This window comes from Scyliorhinus torazame, chromosome 7 (genome assembly GCF_047496885.1).
Source record: "Scyliorhinus torazame isolate Kashiwa2021f chromosome 7, sScyTor2.1, whole genome shotgun sequence".
In the NCBI taxonomy this organism is placed as follows: Eukaryota; Metazoa; Chordata; class Chondrichthyes; order Carcharhiniformes; family Scyliorhinidae; genus Scyliorhinus; species Scyliorhinus torazame.
This window is the reverse complement of record NC_092713.1, coordinates 151327045-151343638: the sequence shown is the minus strand read 5'-3', so window position 1 is coordinate 151343638 and position 16594 is coordinate 151327045. Positions and strand designations below refer to the sequence as shown.

The window sequence follows — 16594 nt, the reverse complement described above, 5'->3', positions numbered from 1 at the left end:
CAAAAATAAAATAGAACTCCCCCCACCGTCCCCCCCGGGTTGCTGCTGCTGCTGACCATTGTCTACCGTTCTGCCAGGAAGTCCAAGAACGGTTGCCACCGCCTGAAGTACCCTTGCACCGATCCAATTAAGGCAAATTTCACCCTCTCCAATTTAATAAACCCCGCCATATCATTGATTCAGGATTCCACGCTTGGGGGCCTCGCATCCTCCCACTGAAGAAGAATCCTTCGCCGGGCTACCAGGGACGCAAAGGCCAGAATTCCAGCCTCTTTCGCCTCCTGCACTCCCGGCTCCTCTGCAACCCAAATATTGCGAGCCCCCAGCCCGGCTTGACCCTGGATCCTACCACTCTCGACACCGTCCTCGCTACGCCCTTTCAAAATTCCTCCAGCGCTGGGCATGCCCAGAACATATGGGTGTGGTTTGCTGGGCTCCCATAGCACCTAACACACCTGTCCTCACCCCACAAAAACCCACTCATCCTTGTCCAGGTCATGTGTGCCCTGTGCAGCACCTTAAACTGTATGAGGCTGAGCCTCGCGCACAAAGAGGAAGAGTTCACCCTCCCTGGGGCATCTGCCCACGTCCCCTCCTCGATCCCCTCCCCCAACTCCTCCTCCCACTTACCTTTCAGCACCTCCACCGAGGCCTCCCCCTCCTCCTGCATCACCTGATCTTCGAGATCTTCCCCTCTCCAACCCACGCCCCCGTGAGCACCCTGTCCTGTACCGTGCGTGGCGGCAGCAGCGGGAATTCCATCACCACTTGCCGCCTGGCAAACGCCCTTACCTGTAGATACCTAAAGGTGTTTCCCGGGGGGGAGCCCGTACTTCTCCTCCAGCTCACCCAGGCTCGCGAACTTCCCATCCACAACCAGGTCTCCCAACCTTCTTATCCATGCCCTGTGCCACCCCGAAAACCCTCCATCTATTCTCCCTGGGACAAACCGGTGGTTCCCCCGTATCGGGGTCCACACCGAGGCCCCCACATCACCCCTGTGCCGCCTCCATTGCCCCCAAATTTTGAGGGCAGCCGCCACCACAGGACTCGTGGTATACCTCATTGGAGGCAGCGGCAGCGGCTCCAGACTCGTACCCTCACAAGACGCCGTCTCCAGCCTCTGCCATGCTGCCTCCTCCCCCTCCATCACCCACTTGCGCACCATCGCCGCATTGGCGGCCCAGTAGTACCCACAGAGGTTGGGCAGCGCCAGCCCCCCCCCACATCCCTACTCCGCTCCAGGAACACTCTTCTCCCCCTCGGAGTCCCTCGTGCCCACACAAACCCCGTTATGCTCCTGTTGACCCGCCTAAAGAAGGCCTTCGGGATAAGAATGGGAAGGCACTGGAACAGGAACAAAAATCTTGGGAGCACCGTCATCTTGACTGACTGCACCCTACCCGCCAGGGACAGCGGCAACGCGTCCCATCTCTTAAACTCCTCCTCCATTTGCTCCACCAGCCTTGAAGCTCCTCTCCGCCCTTTTTAATGGGAGCTCGCCAATCCCCCTCTCCTGGTCCCCTGGGTAAACAACAAACGACTCGCTCTTCCCCATATTGAGCTTGTACCCTGAGAAATACCCGAAGTCCCTGAGGATCCTCATTACCTCCGGCATTCCCCCCACCGGGTCCGCCACATATAGCAGCAAGTTGTCCGCATAGAGTGACACCCTATGCTCCTCCCCACCCCGCACCAGCCCCCACCAGTTCCTCGGCTCCCTCAGTGCCATGGCCAGGGGTTCAATCGCCAGTGCGAAGAGCAGGGGGGACAAGGGACACCCGTGCCTCGTCCCTCGATGCAACCGAAAGTACTCGGACCTCCTCTTGTTCGTGGCCACACTCGCCATCGGGACTCGTACGACAGCCTAACCCACCTGACGAACCCCTCCCCAAACCCGAACCTCTTCAGCACCTCCCACAAGTACCCCCAGTCTACCCGATCGAAGGCCTTCTCAGTGTCCACCGCCGCCACTATCTCCACCTCCCCCTCCCTCGCCGGCATCATAATAACGTTCAGGAGCCGCCGAGCATTCGCGTTCAACTGCCTCCCCTTCACGAACCCCGTCTGGTCTTTGTGGATCACCTGCGGCACACAATCCTCAATTCTCGTGGCTAAGACCTTCGCCAGCACGTTAGCATCTACATTTAGCAAGGAAATCGGTCTGTAAGACCCACACTGCAGGGGATCCTTGTCCCGCTTCAGGATCAAGGAGATCAGTGCCCGGAACATCGTCGGGGGCCCCCCCTCCCTTGCCTCATTGAAGGTCCTAACCAGCAACGGGCCCAACAGGTCCACATATTTTTTGTAAAATTCGACCGGGAAACCGTCCAGCCCCGGTGCCTTCCCCGCCTGCATGCTCCATTTCCCTTTGGCCAGCTCCTCCAACCCAATCGGGGCCCCTAATCCCGCCACCAGTCCCTCCTCCACCTTCGGGAACTTCAGTTGGTCCAGGAAGTGGCCCATCCCTCCCTCCTCCAGTGTGGGCTCGGACCGATACAGTTCCTCATAAAAGTCCCTGAAGACCCCATTGATGCCAACCCCACTCCGCACCACGCTCCCTCCCCTGTCCTTAACTCCCCTGATCTCCCTAGCTGTATCCCGCTTCCCAAGCTGATGCGCCAGCATCCGACTTGCCTTTTCCCCATATTCATAAATCGCCCCCTGCGCCTTCCTCCACTGCGCCTCCGGCTTCCTGGTGGTCAACAGGTCGAATTCGGCCTGGAGGCTGCACCCCTCCCTCAACAGTCCCTCCTCCGGCACCTCCGCATACCTCCTGTCTACCCTCACCATCTCCCCCACCAGCCTCTCCCTCTCCCTCTGCTCTCTCCTCTCCTTGTGGGCCCTAATGGAGATCAACTCGCCCCTAACCACCGCCTTCAGCGCCTCCCAGACCATCCCCACTCGGACCTCCCCGTTATCTCTCTATGCTTCCTCGGACCCGCTCGCTCACCACCTCGTCTGCCAACAGCCCCACCTCCAAGCGCCACAGCGGGCGCTGGTCCCTCTCCTACCCCAGCTCTAGGTCTACCCAATGCGTGGTCCGAAATGGCAATCGCCGAGTACTCGGTATCCTCTACTCTCACAATCAGTGCCCTGCTCATGGGACTGTACGTGTTAATGGTGATTATGGGTGATTCCTGATTTCTTTTTGTCATTTGTTTATGTTAACATGCGGACTAATGTCTGGGGTTTGGTGGGAGGATGGGATCGTTGTTATTGATATGGGGATTGGCATTACATTCGTTCCTGATTATTGTTTATTGTTGGGTGTAAATTTGGGAGAAAATGTGAAAAAGGAGAATTAAAAAATATATTTTTTTTAATCCCCAATCCAATCCCCCCTAGAGTAAATCCCCAATCCAATCACCCCCCCTCAGAGCAAATCCTGAATCCAATCCCACCCAAAGTAAATCCTCAATCCAATACCCTGCCAGAGCAAAATCCCTTTAACCCGTTTTTTATCATAAAAAATCTATCTCCTTCTTGAAAACATTCAATAATAATAATAATCGCTTATTGTCACAAGTAGGCTGCAATGAAGTTACTGTGAAAAGCCCCTAGTCGCCACATGACAGCGCCTGTTCGGGGAGGCCAGTGTGGGAATTGAACCCGCGCTGCTGGTGTTGCTCTGCATTACAAGCCAGATGTTTAGTCCACTGTGCTAAACCAGCCCCCGTGTGACTCTGATTCAACTGGAACATGGGGCAGCAAGTTCCACAAATTCACCACCCTCTACGAGAAGTAGTTCCTCCTCATTTTAGTTCTAAATCTACTCTCAATCTATGAACTCTCGTTCTAGACTGCCCCACAAGGTGGAACATTTGGTCTATGGTTACCTTATCAATCCCTCTTAGTATTTTATACACCTCAGTCAGATCCCCTCTTATCCTTCTAAATTCCAGTGAGTATAAGCCAAACTGTTTAATCTCTCCTCATACGTCAACTCTTTCATCCCCGGAATCAATCTGGTGAACCTCCTCTGAACTGCCTCAAATCGAATGCCACTAAATCGTTCCTCAAATAAGATGACCAAAACTGGACATAATGGGCGGGTCGGAGAATCCCCAGGGGAGTGGCGCGAATCCCATCCCACCGCTCCGACGCCGGCTGCCGTATTCTCTGCCGCCGGTTTTCGGGCGGGGGCGGGGATCACGTCATGCCGGTCGGTGGCCGTTGGCAGAGGCCCCCCCGGCAATTCTCCGGGCCCCAATGGGCTGAGCAGCCGTCGGTTTCTGGCCAGTCCCGTCGGCGTGGATTGGACATGGTCCCACACGGCGGGACCTAGCTGGCAGGCCGGCTGGTGCCATCCTCGGGGAGGCGCCGGGGGGGGATCTGGTCCCAGGGGTCCCCCCCACGGAGGCCTGGCCCGCGATCAGGCCCACCGATCTGCGGACGGGCCTGTGCCGTGGGTGCACACCTTCTTTCCGTGCCAGCCACTGTAGGGGTCCACAGTGGCCGGCGTGGAGAAGACACCTCCCTGCGCATGCGCCAGAATACGCTGGCCGGTCTGCGCATGTGCTAATTCGCGCAGGCCCTTCGGCGCCGGCTGGCGCGGCGCCAGCCCCTCCGCCGCTGGCCTAGCCCCTAGAAGTGCAGCACGGTAGCTGCAGGGTCCCAGGTTCGATTCCGGCTTGGGTCACTGTCTGTGCGGAGTCTGCACATCCTCCCCGTGTCTGCGTGGGTTTCCTCCGGATGCTCCGGTTTCCTCCCACAGTCCAAAGATGTGCGGGTTAGGTGGATTGGCCTTGATAAATTGCCCTTAGTGTCCAAAATTGCCCTTAGTGTTGGGTGGGGTTACTGGGTTATGGGGATAGGGTGGAGGTGTTGACCTCGGGTAGGGTGCTCGTTCCAAGAGCCGGTGCAGACTCGGTGGGCCGAATGGCCTCCTTCTGCACTGTTAATTCTATGATAATCTATGATTAATCTCGGACAAAGGTTCGGCACAACTTCGCGGGCCGAAGGGCCTGTTCTGTGCTGTATTTTTCTATGTTCTATGTTCTGGTTGGCCTGATGCCAGAGTGATTCGCGCCGTTCTTGGCGCCAATGTTGGGCCAATTCACCGATTGCAGTGAATCCTGCCCCATATTCCAGATGTGGTCTCACCAACACCCTATACAATTGCAAAAATACGGGGGAGATTCTCCGATATGGAGCCCAAGTGTTCGCACCGTTGTGAACGCCGTCGCAAATCACGACGGCGTGAACCGGGCCCGGGTACGACCGACTCTGGCCCCCACATGGGCCGCGCCAACCTGCGCATGCGCTGGGGACTTCTTTAGCGCGCCGGCCCCGACTCAACATGGTGTCGGTGTTCAGGGACCGTCCGCGCCAGAAAGTAGGCCCGGTTGGGGGGGAGAGGCCGGCAAGCCGATCGGTGGGCCCTGATCATGGACCAGACCCCATCGGAGGCCCCCCCCCCCCCCCCCGGTGAAGGAGCCCCCACAGGCCGCCCCCCGACCGGTTTCGCAGAGTTCCCGCCAGCAGCGACCAGGGGTGAACGGCGCCGGTGGGACTCTATCGTATCGGCGTGGCCACTCAGCCCATCCGGGCCGGAGAATCAGCGGCCATGCCGATTCCAGCGGCCGGCGCCGCACCAAACGCGCCGGTGCAAGTGGCACCTCGGAGAATCGTGCACCGGCGTCGGGGCATCGTGGCGCAGTTGCGGTGATTCTCCGGCCCGGCGCAGGGCTCGGGGAATCGCCCCCCGACTTCTCTACTTTTATACTTCAGTCCTTTTGCAATAAACGCTAACATTCCATTTACCTTTGTTATTTACACGCTGCACCTGCATTCCGACTTTCTGCAATTCATGAACAAAGACACCCAGATCCCTCTGCCCAGACGCATTTTTAATCTGGGGCGAAATTCTCCGTTATCGGCGCAAAGTCTGCCGATCGGCGCAAAAAACGGCGCAAATCCGACTTGCGTCACGCCGGAAAAATGGGTCAAAGGTCTCCGGCCCGAAATGGGCTAGCAGCGACGTAACGGGATCCGCGCTTGCGCACGTGGTTCACGCCGTGCAGCGTCATACGCGCTGCACGGCGTGACGGCTCATAAGGCCGCGCTGCTCCCCCCCCACCTGACCGGAACACCCGACCGGAACACCCGACTGGATGGCTGGCCGCCGCTCAGCCCCGAGGTTTCAGTCACGGGATGTGGAGGCGCTCCTGGACGCGGTGGAGCAGAGGAGGGACACCCTGTATCCAGGGCACGGCCGCAGAGTTCCCTACGCCACAGCCGGCGTCTGTGGAGGGAGGTGGCAGAGGCCGTCACTGCTGTGGCCCTGACACCACGGACAGGCACCCAGTGCCACAAGAAGGTGAACGACCTCGTCAGAGCAGGCAGGGTGAGCCTCCCCATGCCCCCCTCCCCCATATCCCCCCTCCCCCATATCCCCCTCCCCATATCCCCCCTCCCCATATCCCCCCTCCCCCATATCCCCCCTCCCCATATCCCCCCTCCCCCATATCCCCCCTCCCCATATCCCCCCTCCCCCATATCCCCCCTCCCCCATATCCCCCATATCCCCCCTCCCCCATATCCCCCCACCCCCATATCCCCCCATCCCATATCCCCCCTCCCCCATATCCCCCTTCCCCATATCCCCCTCCCCCATACTCCCCTCCCCATATCCCCCTCCCCCATATCCCCCTCGACATATCCCCCCTCCCCCATATCCCCCCTCCCCCATATCCCCCTTCCCCATATCCCCCTCCCCCATATCCCCCTCCCCCATATCCCCCCTCTCCCATATCCCCCTCCCACATCCCCCATATCCCCCCTCCCCATGTCCCCCCCATATCCCCCCTCCCCCATATCCCCCTCCCCCATATCCCCCTCCCCCATATCCCCCTCCCCATATCACCCATGTCCCCACCTCCCCATATCGCCCCTCCCCCATATCACCCCTCCCCATATCCCCTCTCCCCCATATCCCCCCTCCCCATATCCCCCTCCCCCATATCCCCCCTCCCCATATCCCCCTCCCCATAGCCCCCCTCCCCCATATCCCCCCTCCCCCATATCCCCCTCCCCATATCCCCCCTCCCCATATCCCCCCTCCCCATATCCCCCCTCCCCATATCCCCCCTCCCCCATATCCCCCCTCCCCCATATCCCCCTCCCCATATCCCCCCTCCCCCATATCCCCCTCCCCCATAAACCCCTCCCCATATCCCCCCTCCCCATATCCCCCTCCCCATATCCCCCCTCCCCATATCCCCCATATCCCCCCTCCCCATATCCCCCTCCCCATATACCCCCTCCCCCATATCCCCCCTCCCCCATATCCCCCATAACCCCCCTTCCCCCGTAATCCCCCCTCCCCCATATCCCCCTCCCCATAGCCCCCCTCCCCCATATCCCCCCTCCCCCATATCCCCCTCCCCATATCCCCCCTCCCCATATCCCCCCTCCCCATATCCCCCCTCCCCCATATCCCCCCTCCCCCATATCCCCCTCCCCATATCCCCCCTCCCCCATATCCCCCTCCCCCATAAACCCCTCCCCATATCCCCCCTCCCCATATCCCCCTCCCCATATCCCCCCTCCCCATATCCCCCATATCCCCCCTCCCCATATCCCCCTCCCCATATACCCCCTCCCCCATATCCCCCCTCCCCCATATCCCCCATAACCCCCCTTCCCCCGTAATCCCCCCTCCCCCATAATCCCCCCTCCCCCATATCCCCCCCACCCCATATCCCCCATATCCCCAAGTGAATCCAGCCCTGACCTTAACCTCTGCAATACGTGCGCAACCGATGGCGTGCATTCATATACCTGCCTAACAGTGTTGACTTTTACCCCTGCCACCACCGCCCCCCCCCCCCCCCCACAGGAGAAGCACGCACACAACAATAGGGAGCATGTGAGGACTGGAGGAGGCCCCGCTGATGAGAGGCCACTGACCGAACACGAGGAAAGGGCCCTGGAACTGGCTGGCGGACCTGACGACTGGGAGGTTGCTGATGCAGAGGTTGGGGGCATACTAGCAAGTGAGCAACCGACAACCCGTCCCCATATCCCCCCTCCCCCATATCCCCCCTCCCCCATATCACCTGATCACTGCCTGATGTCTAACCATGCATGCTTCATTGTGTATCGCAGGAGCAAACGTCGAGGCACCCATCCCCGCAGATGCAGACCGCCCGCAGGATGCCCCTCGGAGGCCACGGGAGACAGAGAGACCCGGACCCTCCAGCATGCGGCGCCCGCAGGATGCCCCTCGCACACCACTGGAGACAGAGAGACCCGGACCCTCCAGCATGCGACGCCCGCAGGATGCCCCTCGCACGCCACGGGAGACGGAGAGACCTGGAGCAACAGGGAGACGACACCCCCGTCACGTGCGGGAGCGACCACCCAGCGATGAGGGGGGCAGCCACAGGCCGCCGTCACATCCGAGCCAGGACACCACTACCCAGGACACCACTACCCGGACAGCACTACCCAGGAAGACGAAATACCGGACAGTGACACAGAGTGGATGGGTGGAGACGAACCCCCACCCAAAAGTGCCATGGACTCAGAGTGGGACGAAGAGCACGACACAACGCCACTGCTGTCACCAACACCCTCCACCATCGCAGAAACACTCACCACGGTTGGGCACTTTAGTGATGAGGCGTCTGGTACACTCACTGGTGCGCACAACACAGCCGTCCCGGTACAGCAGGTGGAGGTAGGAGCAGCAGAGGGGCCGGGCGGTCGGAGGGCAGCCCAGCCCAAGCGAACATCTGCCGCCCAGATGGATCCCGGGTTCTTGGAGTTTCAACACCGTAGCCCAGTCTCAGCAGGCCATAGCCCAGTCTCTGCAGGCCATGGCCCAGTCTCTGCAGGCCATGGCCCAGTCTCAGCAGGCCATCGCTGAGGGCATTGGCGCCAGTGGCCATGTGCGAGCCTGCGTCGCACTGTCACAGACAGGGTTTGCCAACCCCCTGGGCTCCATGGCTGCAAACCTGCAGACCCCTGTCGATACCAGCACGGGCCTCCAGGACTGGCAGCGCCAGATGTCTGGGGGACGTCGGATGGCCAGTCCGTTCGCATCCCCCACCCATGTAGAGGCCTGGGGGCCATCGGGCACCCCGAGGGAGGAGGAGGTGCTGTGGTCCGTCCCGGCTCCCCCTGTAGGGGAGGTCCCGGAACACCGCGACACCTCGGACTCCCCCCCCCCCTTCCATCCCAGGTGCATCTTGTGGGCAACGGGCAGGACAGGCTGGCAGCTCGCCATCCCAGTCGCCCGGGCCGCAGCCTGACCCATCTAGGCCAGGACGCCCCAGGAAACGGCCGCCAAAGGGATCCCGTGTCAGAGGGCAGGAATCACAGGAGTCCACCTCCAGTTCTGCTGTACCGTCTGGGGAACCACGTAGACGTAGTCAAAGGGCCCGTAAGGCCAAACAATTAGACACTGAGTAAGTTGGCACGGGTGCAGGGCACAGATGAGTTTTAGGGGCTAGGGCACGTGCATGAACTCATTTGGTTATTAAAATCAATGTTACACCAACAGAAGCTGCCTTTGTGCTCTGTCCAAAGCGTGCGGGGGTGTCATGTACGTTGAGCGCAAGTGTGTGTGTGAGGGGTGGTCTTACCTCAGCCCCAGGTGAGTCTGTCCCCTTCCCCCTGGGCCGCCATCAACATCTCCCTGAGCAGAGGACGGGACCGTGCGCTGCAGTGTCACAGCCGCATGCAGGGATGATCCGGGTGGATGGTGGTACTGTGGCCATGGGTCAGACATAGTCCAACGATGTGGAGCAAGGAGCTCACCGCAGGGCGGGTTGTCATCATCCTCCATGGCCTGCAATAGACACGCGACCACCCGCAACTGTGTGAGCCCGGCCCGTTGTGCCGCAGGTGGATCGGCAATGGGGGGGGGGGGTGTTTGGGAGGGGGGTGAGGGTGCTGGGTGGGGGGTGTGGGTGGTCGGCTGTTGCCATGGTGTGCGGTCTGTGGCCATACTACCCGATTCCCACGCCCATCTAGTCAGTGAAGCGGGCGGCTATCAGTCTGTCCCGTGCCCGCTGGGCCAGCCGGTAACGGTGGACAGCCACCCGCCTGTGTCTAGCCCGTCTGCCCTGACCATTGCCCCCATCCCCCTAATCTGGGGAGGACTGCGCCTCTTCCTGCTGCTCCTCCACTCCGCCCTCCTCTGCCTGCGGCACATCGCCCCTCTGCTGGGCTATGTTGTGCAGGACGCAGCACACCACAATGATGCGGCCGACCCTGTCTGACCGATACTGGAGGGCACCCCCAGAGAGGTCCAGGCACCTGAAACGCATCTTCAGCACGCCAAAGCACCTCTCTATCACTCCCCTTGTCGCTACATGGGCATCATTGTAGCGGTTCTCCGCCTCATTGCGTGGCCTCCGTATAGGCGTCATCAGCCATGATCGCAATGGGTAGCCCCTGTCGCCCAGCAACCAGCCCCTCAGCCGGGGATGGCGTCCCTCGTACATGCTGGGGATAGATGACCGCGACAACACGTATGAGTCGTGTACACTGCCTGGGTAACGGGCGCAGACTTGCAGGATCATCATGCGGTGGTCGCAGACCACCTGTACGTTCATCGAATAGGTCCCCTTCCTATTGGTGAACACGGCCCTGTTATCTGCAGGTGGCCGCACGGCGACGTGCATCCCATCAATCGCGCCCTGGACCATGGGGAACCCGGCTTCGGCAGAGAAGCCCACGGCCCGGGCATCTTGGCTGGCCCGGTCCACAGGGAAGCGGATGTAGCGGTGCGCCATGGCATATAGGGCATCTGTCACTGCCCGGATGCACTGATGCACCGATGTCTGCGATATGCCGGACAGGTCCCCACTCGGTGCCTGGAATGACCCCGTTGCATAAAAGTTCAGGGCCACCGTAACCTTGACGGACACGGGGAGAGGGTGTCCCCCGCCAGTGCCACGCGGTGACAGGTGTGCCAGCAGGTGGCAGATGTGTGCCACGGTTCCCCGCCTCATCCGGAGTCTCCTCCTGCATTCCCGGTCCGTGAGGTCCTGGTATGACTGCCGGGGCCGGTACACACGGGGCGCCCTCGGGTGCCTCCGTTGCCGTGGGGCCGCGACATCCTCCTCCCCCTCCTCGTCTTGTCGGTCAGGTGTCCCTCCAGCCTGGGCGGCTGCCGCCTGCCCCTCTGCGGCAGCCTGCGCCGCCTCTCTGGCACGCTCCTCCTCCTCCTCCTCATCCAGGGCAACATGGACATTAGCGGCTGCCGTCACGGCGGCCAACATCGCTAGATGATCGGAAAACATGACGGCCTGGTTCGGCGGGCGGGGGGGACGACGACATGTCATCATTACCCATATCCCCTCCTTCCCCCCAGCCAGGTGGCATGGACCGCATGGGTCCAACTGTTGGAGGCTGGCACCTGGCTAAGTGGACCAACTCACTTGCCCTCGCACCCCCCCTCCCCGGCACGGAACCCCCCATCCCCCTCCCCGGCACGGACCCCCCCATCCCCCTCCCCGGCACGGACCCCCCCCCATCCTCCTCCACGGCACGGACCCCCCAGCCCCCTCCCCGGCACGGACCCCCCATCCCCCTCCCCGGCACGGACCCCCCCCCATCTCCCTCCCCGGCACGGACCCTCCCCATCTATCTCCCCGGCACGGACCCCCCCCCCCCATCCCCCCCATCCTCCTCCCCGGCACGGACCCCCTATCCTCCTCCCCGGCACGGACCCCCCCCATCCCCCTCCCCGGCACGGACTCCAACATCCTCCCCGGCACGGACCCCCCATTCCCCCTCCCCGGCACGGACCCCCCCCCCCATCCCCCTCCCCGGCACGGAACCCCCGTCCCCCTACCCGGCACGGACCCCCCATCACCCTCCTCGGCACGGACCCCCCCCCATCCCCCTCCCCGGCACGGACCCCCCATCCCCCTCCCCGGCACGGACCCCCCATCTCCCTCCCCGGCACGGACCCCCCCTTCTCCCTACCCGGCACGGACCCCAACCTCCTCCCCGGCACGGATCCCCCCATCCTCCTCCCCGGCACGAACCCCCCATCCCCCTCCCCGGCACGGACCCCCCCCCATCCCCCTCCCCGGCACGGACCCCCCATCCCCCTCCCCGGCACGGACCCCCCCATCTCCCTCCCCGGCACGGACCCCCCCTTCTCCCTACCCGGCACGGACCCCAACTTCCTCCCCGGCACGGACCCCCCCTCCCCCATCCTCCTCCCCGGCACGGACCCCCCATCCTCCTCCCCGGCACGGAACCCCCCCATCCCCCTCCCCGGCACGGACCCCAACCTCCTCCCCGGCACGGACCCCCCATCCCCCTCACCGGCACGGACCTCATCCCCCTCCCCGGCGCGGACCCCCCCCCATCCCCCTCCCCGGCACGGACCCCAACCTCCTCCCCGGCACAGACCCCCCATCCCCCCATCCTCCTCCCCGGCACAGACCCCCTCCCATCCCCCTCGCTGGCACGGACCCCCCCCCCCATCCCCCTCCCCGGCACGGACCCCCCCCCCCCCATCCTCCTCCCCGGCACGGACACCCCCATCCCCCTCCCCGGCACGAGTCCCCCGTCCCCCGGCACGGACCCCAACCTCCTCCCCGGTATGGACCCACCCCATCCTCCTCCCCGGCACGGACCCCCCCATACCCCTCCCCAGCACGGACCCCCCGTCCCCATCCCCGGCACGGCCCCCCATCCCCCTCCCCCGCGCGGACCCCCCCCCCCATTCCCCCTCCCCGGCACAGACCCCCCCCCATCCCCCTCCCCGGCACGGAACCCCCGTCCCCCTACCCGGCACGGACCCCCCATCCCCCTCCTCGGCACGGACCCCCCCCCCATCCCCCTCCCCGGCACGGACCCCCCATCCCCCTCCCCGGCACGGACCCCCCCATCTCCCTCCCCAGCACGGACCCCCCCTTCTCCCTACCCGGCACGGACCCCAACCTCCTCCCCGGCACGGATCCCCCCATCCTCCTCCCCGGCACGAACCCCCCATCCCCCTCCCCGGCACGGACCCCCCCCCCATCCCCCTCCCCGGCACGGACCCCCCATCCCCCTCCCCGGCACGGACCCCCCATCCCCGGCACGGACCCCCCCATCTCCCTCCCCGGCACGGACCCCCCCTTCTCCCTACCCGGCACGGACCCCAACCTCCTCCCCGGCACGGACCCCCCCTCCCCCATCCTCCTCCCCGGCACGGACCCCCCATCCTCCTCCCCGGCACGGACCCCCCCCCATCCCCCTCCCCGGCACGGACCCCAACCTCCTCCCCGGCACGGACCCCCCATCCCCCTCCCCGGCACGGACCCCCCCCCCATCCCCCTCCCCGGCACGGACCCCCCGTCCCCCTCCACGTCACGGACCCCCCATCCCCCTCACCGGCACGGACCTCATCCCCCTCCCCGGCGCGGACCCCCCCCATCCCCCTCCCCGGCACGGACCCCAACCTCCTCCCCGGCACAGACCCCCCATCCCCCCCATCCTCCTCCCCGGCACAGACCCCCTCCCATCCCCCTCGCTGGCACGGACCCCCCCCCCCCATCCCCCTCCCCGGCACGGACCCCCCCCCCCCCCATCCTCCTCCCCGGCACGGACACCCCCATCCCCCTCCCCGGCACGAACCCCCCGTCCCCCGGCACGGACCCCAACCTCCTCCCCGGCATGGACCCACCCCATCCTCCTCCCCGGCACGGACCCCCCCATACCCCTCCCCAGCACGGACCCCCCGTCCCCATCCCCGGCACGGCCCCCCATCCCCCTCCCCCGCGCGGACCCCCCCCCCAATCCCCCGCCCCAGCACGGACCCCCCCCCCCCATCACCCTCCCCGGCGCGGACCCCCCCCCCCCCCATCTCCCTCCCCGGCACTGACCCCAACCTCCTCCCCGGCACGGACCCCCATCCCCCCATCCTCCTCCCCGGCACGGACCCCCCCATCCCCCTCCCTGGCACGGACCCCCCCCATCCCCCTCCGGCACGGACCCCCCTCCCCGGCATGGAACCCCCCCCATTCCCCTCCCCGGCACGGACCCCCCGTCCCCATCCTCCTCCCCGGCACGGAACCCCATCCCCCTCCCCGGCACGGACCCCCCCATCCCCTTCCCCGGCACGGACCCCAACCTCCTCCCCGGCACGGACCCCCCCATCCCCCTCCCCGGCACGAACCCCCCGTCCCCCTCCCCGGCACGGACCCCAACCTCCTCCCCGGCACGGACCCCCCCCCATCCTCCTCCCCGACACGGACCCCCCCCATACCCCTCCCCGGCACGGACCCCCCGTCCCCCTCCCTGGCACGGCCCCCCCGTCCCCCTCCCCGGCACGGCCCCCCCATCCCCCTCCCCGGCACGGACCCCCCCCATCCCCCTCCCCGGCACGGACCCATGCCCCTCCCCGGCACGGACCCCAACCTCCTCCCCGGCACGGACCCCCCTCCCCCTATCCTCCTCCCCGGCACGGACCCCCCTCCCGGCACTCCCCCGGAGCCCAGCCCACTCTAAACCCCCGCCGCACATACACACACACAACCCGAGACACACCTCTCCTCACACATTCAGACTGCGGCCACGCCATCGCCTGCCCAGCGGCCAACCCCCCAGGCCGTCACTCACCTCCACGCTGGTCGGCGTGAACCTGGAGCACAGGTTCACGCCGATGAAAAGGAGGTTTGATTTACGTCGACGTGAACGGTCATCACGTCGACGGGACTTCGGCCCATCCGGAAGGGAGAATATCGGCAGGCCGAAAATCGGCTGCCTTGCGCAGACCCGTGCCATTCTCCGACGTCAGCGGCGCCATTAACGCCCCGCCGACTTTTCTCCCTTCGGAGACTTCGGCAACCGGCGGGGGCGGGATTCATGGCGGCCAACGGCCATTCTCCGACACGCTGGGGGGTCGGAGAATGACTCCCCACCATTTAGATAATAACTTGCCTCTGTATTTGTTAGGCCAAATGGATAACTTCACACTTATCTACATTTCACTCCATCTGCCAAATTTTGACACAGTCTCCTAGCCCATCTAAATCCATCTGTAAAATGTTTATCTCGCCCTCACTGCCTGCCCTCCGACCTATATAGTATCACCTGCAAATGTTGCTATGTTACACTCTGTCCTTTCTTGCAAATCATTTATATAGATTGAAAACAGTTAAGGTCCGAGCGAAGACTGACCCTTGCGGCACCCTGATAGTTCGCCAGCCAGAAAATAACTCATTTATCCCACACCTCTGCTTTCTGTCAGTCAGTTAATTTTCAATCCAATCTAGTACTCTATCCCTAATCCCCTGCCATCTCATCTTCTGGATCAGTCTTTTATGAGGCACTTTGTCAAGCGCCTTCTGAAAGTCTAGATATATCACATCCTCAGGTTCCCCGTTATCCACTCTGCTGGTTACATCCTCCAAGAACTCAAGCAAGTTTGTCAAGCATGACTTACCCTTCATAAAACCATGCTGACAATGGTGGATTGAGCTTTGTCTTTCCAAATGTTCAGTCATCTCCTCCTTAATGATTGATTCCAGCAACTTCCCCACCACAGAGGTCAACCTAACTGGTCAATAGTTTCCTACTTTATTTCCTCTGTCCCTTTTTGAATACGGGCATCACATTAGCATGTTTCCAATCCACCGGGACCCTTCCAGAATCCAAGGAATTCTGAATATCATAACCAATGCATCCACTATCTCTGCTGCTACCTCCCTTAATACCCGAAGGTGCAGGCCTTTAGGTCCCTGAGGCTTAACTGCCTTTAATCCCATCAGTTTATTAAATACTATCTCCCTAGTGATGTTTATTGCACCATGTTCCTCTGCATTAACTGTGCTTTTGGGAATTTTTAAATTATCTTCTACTGTGAAGACAGAGGCAAAATATCAGTTCAGTGCCTCCGTCATCTTGTGTTCCCCAATATTACCTCACCAGTATCGTCCTCTAAAGGGCTAACATTTACTTTAGCTATTCTCTCCCTCTTGAAATACTTATAGAAGCTTTTGGTATCAGTGCTTATTTTTCTGTTAGTTTTCTTTCGTAGTTCATCTTAGCTCTTTTGACTTTATTTTTAGTAGCATTTTGCTGAACTTTAAGTTCTTCCAATCCTCCAGTTTACCACTAGCTTTTGCAGTCTGATACCCTAGTTTTTGCCTTTATGTCTTCCTTGACTTCTTTGTTTAGCCATGGAACATTTTTCTCCCTTTTGCAATTCTGCTTCCTCTCAGGAATATTCTTTAATTGAGAGGTATTTAATATCTCCCTGATCATCCGCCATTGTTCCTCAACTGTCCTATCCCCAATTATCTGTGCCCAACTGTGGGCCTACTCTTTCCTCAGGCCAGAAGGCCTGTATAATTACCTCTGCCCAATGCTAAAACTCTAGTATGGCACTCTGGCTTCTCGCACTCAATCTGAATTTGAAATTCTGACATGCTGTGATCACTCCTTCCAAGAGGATCCTTAATGATAGGACTATTTATCAACCCTTCTTCATTACATAATACTAAATCTAAAATAGCCTGCTCCCTGGTTGGGTCCACAACATATTGCTTGAAGAACAATCCCTCGTGCACTCTATGAATTCTCCCTCGAGGCTAATTTGATTAATCTAGTCAAAATTCATATTACAATCACCCAT

At 62.0% G+C, this 16594-nt stretch overlaps 1 protein-coding gene across 2 annotated transcripts in view; it reads left to right on the top strand.

Moving 5' to 3' along the window:
* The window catches only part of LOC140426623 (ADAMTS-like protein 2), a 271271-nt gene that overhangs the window by 252080 nt on the left and 2597 nt on the right, over positions 1-16594 (top strand). The gene's annotated exons all lie outside the window — the stretch shown is intronic.